The sequence below is a fragment of the Alligator sinensis genome, unplaced genomic scaffold, assembly GCF_000455745.1.
Source record: "Alligator sinensis unplaced genomic scaffold, ASM45574v1 scaffold10_1, whole genome shotgun sequence".
Classification (NCBI taxonomy): domain Eukaryota; kingdom Metazoa; phylum Chordata; order Crocodylia; family Alligatoridae; genus Alligator; species Alligator sinensis.
This window is the reverse complement of record NW_005842169.1, coordinates 1,519,374-1,524,381: the sequence shown is the minus strand read 5'-3', so window position 1 is coordinate 1,524,381 and position 5,008 is coordinate 1,519,374.

Here is a 5,008-nt window from a genome sequence, read left to right as displayed (position 1 = left end):
CACGAGCACCATGAGACACCTGAACCCTGGCCGCTCAATAAGGGCTAGCCACAGCAACCATCTCCCCAATGCTCTGGGTGACCTCACTCACCCTTGCAATGCACCCCCCTTTCTGTCCAACTTTCCCTCACTGTTCCAGGGTGGCCTGCCTCTGCTTTGTGGGGATTGGGGCTTTGGAGTGAGAAGGGGACTTCCCTTTGGGCATGCTCCCACTGGGGCCAGACCAAGGAGGAGCAAGGGCAAGGGGGTGGAGCCTGAAGAGATGCATCAGCATCCCTGTGGTGCTCATGTGTTCTGCTTCTTTGCCCCAGCTAGTTTTGGCTCAGCAGTGCAGGCAGATAGCATATGTGGGATCATCTGCCAGCTCAATATGATCCCAGACCACACAACCTGCTCACTTCTGGGGTGTGGGTGCATGTGTGGATGCTGCAATTTCCCCCTCCTCAGCAGGCAGCGGTACAGCAAACAGGACTCAGCTGAGCCACTTTCTTCCATAACCTCTATCTCAGCCTCCTCTGAAGTGCCTTCTTGGGAAGGAGACCTGGCACTTGGGGAAACTTGAAGGGTGAGGAGCACAAATTCAGCTGATTCCCCCTTCTTCCCTATAATTTTCCTTGCTAGGGCACTCAGATCCAGCTCCAGCTCTTCCTCTGGCACTGGAAGGCTCAGCATGGGAAGTGAAATGGGGGTAGAGGAGACTGTCATGCTGGTGCTGCTGCTTGTTGTCATGGTGGTGGGGGTTATGGGTGGTGCTTTTGGAGGGGATACAGTCTCAGGCACAGGCATTGGCACTGGCATTGCTCCCCCTTCCTTGCTGCCTGTACTAGTGGGAGACTGATACCTTGTTGTTGTAGCAAAGAAGCTGTGTCTCAGTTTGGAGGGCAGGGAACTTACACCTCTCCCTCTACCCCCTCTTTCACCCCTCCCTGAAGGCTTGCCAGCTGCCTTTCCGGCATTCTTCATGTTGTGTTTCATAGTGTCTTGTCTTTGCCTTTGTGTGCTAGAAAATCTGTCTCTTCTTCTTCTGTAATGTTATCTATCTGATTTATAAAATATATGTAGATATTAAGATAATTATATGTATATGTATTTATATAATATATGTATGTTTGTATATATATATTTATGCAATAAATAAAATTAAAATCTATAAAGGTATATATGTGTTTTCCTATATAGATTTTATATTATAATATGCAATATAATTATGCTGTGCTTACCTGTGCACACTGTGAGATAAAGCACAGTTTTGAAAAGACTCAACATAGACTAAACAAACCAAGCATTTTGGGGGAGGAATAAATTGAAAGGTATCAATCAAACAATATAATAATAAAATAAAAGGGTATAGAAAGAAAGCAAAAAGTATTGCTGAATCCCACTTGCTAGGCTAGCATGTAGGAAATCAATGGTAGTAGCCTTTGTTGTCTAACACGGCTGAGCTTCTGGAAGATAGCTCAGTAACAGACCCCAAGGCAGAAAGCAGGCCAGCTCAAACAATTTTGCTTTTTATGCTGCTTTTCCGTCCCTGCCCCAGAGCCCTGGTATTGGAAGGAACCTCAGGGAAGGATCACAGTCGCTGGCCAGCTACACAGTCAATATCAGAGTAGTCCTTCCCTCCTCTTCTCCCTCCCTTTCCTTACTTTCTATTTCCCTGCAGGCAAGCTGGCTTCAGCTTCAAAACACAGAACATTTCAAAACTTTTGAAACATTTTGAAGGCCCTCATTTCATTTTGAGGCTGTTTCAAAGCCCTTCGTTTTGTTTCGATTTCACTGTTTTGAGCTCAAAATGAGTTGAAACAGCATCAAAATGAAACAGATGGTGAAATTGCATAGAGCCTTAATATATAGCAAAAGAATTGAAGTATCTGGTATCTATTTATATTTGTCTCAAACATACATTTGTCCTAGCAGACCCGGCACATTCAAGATATTTCAGTGTCAATGCATCAAGATTTTCTTTAACTGTGTCATATCCAGGGTCCCAATAATCTTTGGGAAATATGTGATGGTATGGCCTATAGTGGTACTGAGGCTTTACTATAGTTATTCCCAGAGTTGGTCTGGTGTACTCCATTATTGTTTGCACAGAGCTTATTTTACATTTGTTGTTGTGCAGTGTAGTAGGTATGAACCTTACAGTCTTTAAATAACCTATTTAACAGAACCATTCTCCTGGGAATTAAATTATGTGAATAGTATAACAGAAAGCTGCTCTCTGTTTTTTTTTTTTTACTTGATGCCTGATTTTATGAAGCCTGACTTAATGAAACTTTTCATTATTCATCATTTCTGGTATCTGATTCTAGCCTTGGAAATTCCTAGATAGAAACTAGAACATTCACAGTGCAGAGAGGACTCCAAGGGCATGTAGTCATAGTGGTCTGCCAGCCTTGAGCCTTCTGTGGAGGGGTCTGCAGCCAAGGTGCCAAGTTTATAGACATGATCTGGATCCCTCAGATCTTTGGAATGTGGTGAGCTCATTCAGTGTAAAGGACATCTCCTGAAGGTGACATGTCTTTTTACAATTAACCCAATCTTCTGGACAAAATACTTCACCATGCTTAAGAATCAAATATATTATATTAAAGGTCTGCAATATGAAAAGACCCAGATGACTGAGTGCTGTTTCAAATTTCCAAATAAAATATCAATATGATGCCATCCCCCACTACCATTTCCAATTCAACTACTGCGGGCCATCTCTTCCTCTACATAATAAGGATTGTGAATGCTTAGTGAAACTAATTTCTGCTGCATTTTCTCATGTGTGTTTTCCTACTGAAATCAATGACAAATATTATGTGATTAAAGGATGCAGGACTCAGTCCAGGCTGTTCCTCATGTGCCTTTTCCAGTTCACTCAAACATAAACCCAGAGTTTGAAACTATTCCCAGATTGAAATCATCACAGATGCTTTATTCATTTGACAAGTGGGTTATATTGAGGGAGTGACTTAAAAAGCTATAAAAGGGAGTGTGTGTCTAGCTCATAACTCTAAGGGCTAAATACAGTCAGCATTAGCCATTCTGAGAGGAAAGCAGACTTAATGGCTGACCTAATAAAAGCCTTGGAAATACTGGACCGCTTAATCTGGAAGCAGCTTTATGACACCTAAATAGGTTTTGCTCATGCAAGAAATATTTTTAGAGGTTGTTTCTTTTCTTCCTTTTCCCAAATTTGCTTTTATGTATTTTTTAGGCAAAGCCTTCTGCCTCCTCATGCTGAAAAACTGCTGAGGTTTTTCACTCCACAGAAATTGAGGGCACTTCTATTTTCCATGCCACATGAATCAGCAAATCTTCCCCCTTAAAAAATATCAAGGCTTTTTAGAACAAAAGGGAAACCATTTTTGACCCAAGGAAAAATAGTGAACTTCTGACTTTTCCTCTTTTTTTGTCTGCTGCTTTCTTGGGAGAGAGAAGGAATTAGACAGGTAATTTTTCTAGGCCTGGAAGCACACAGGGGTTAATTATAATGCTTTCTCCACCATCCATCCTTTGTCTACAAGGTCAAACTAACAATGACCTGGGGGAATGACCTGGGTAAAATGAATCAAAGATAACCCGCACTTGAAGTGGCATTACTTTAAAATGTTTAGGCTACTTAGCACAGTTTAATGCTCTTCAATGCATGAATGCTGCCATTTTAAGTGACTTTATCATGGTTTAAAGGTAACCTGTAATACCAGCCTTAGACTATTCCATCCTTTAATTAATGCAGGCTTAAACTGGCATTGAGATGTCAGTGTAGCAAAACCCATCATTTTTCTTTTGTTTGTTGTTGCAAAATGTATTCCCTCCCCTTCCCCAACCATTTCTGACTTTTTCTCTCCCTCTCTATTCCCTATAGATAAGTATAAGTGAGCTCAGACTTAGGATAAGCTTTAAACATTTTTATTTTGGTAGCAAGTTTTTGGTTTTGGATATCCACTGTTTTATATTGTATAATTATTAGGCTTGTATTGATTCTTACTGTTGTATATTGTATTATTATAATTTTCATATTGATTCTTATTGTTTCATATGGATATTGTATGGTTTAGGCTTGTATTTGTATGTGAACCAAAGTCATGTCAAGCCTCCATCTTCTGTCCTCTGCCCATATAAAAAGGGGCAGTGAAGACAGACACAGTGGGACACCCTCTCCATCTGTACCAGCACCACGCCACAGCACCTATCCACCCAGAGGCCCTGCCGGCGACCCCCCTTTGGACAACACCTACTGGACAAGGACCCCTTTCCAGCCTGGATAGGTAGATATTACCTGCACACCTCCTCCTACAGTGGGTGGGTGCAAGGGAACCAATAAGACATTGTGTCACCATCTCCCCTGTTCAATAAAACACTGTCATTTGCAACCCTGAGTTGGGTCATGTTTTACTAAATCCCAGTCCCTTCCTTATCTTAAATTCCAGCCTTATTCTCTCTCTCTCTCAGCTCCAGCCCCCACCCCTCTCCACCAGTTTCCCGATCTCCTCTCAATTCCTACTGCCTTTTCCCTGTGACTTTCTGCTGCCTTTCTCTGCTTTCCCATTGCCTCTGCCACCTTTCAGTCTCTGCTGCTGCTTTTCCTGTGATTTTCTGCTGTCCATCTCTCTGTTTTCAGGCTTCCCCTGCACCTTCTGTAGTCCTTCCCGCCCCCAATCACCCCCTCCCCTCGCAACTTCCCAGCTCCTCGTGGCTGTTCTGCATTTTTCTCCAGCTGGTGGAGTCTTTCTCCAGCTCCCAGCACTTACAGTCACTCCCTGCAACTTCTCTAGCTGCCTCAGAGCCATCCTCTGGATTCCCACATCCAGAGCCCCTCTTTAATACCCACACTTTCCCTTAGTCCCACTTTCCCTCCCAAGCACCTACCTTTTCATAGATTCATAGATTCATAGATGCTAGGGCCAGAAGGGACCTCAATAGATCATCGAGTCCGAACCCCTGCATAAGCAGGAAAGAGTGCTGGGTCTAGATGACCCCAGCTAGATACTCATCTAACCTCCTCTTGAAGACACCCAGG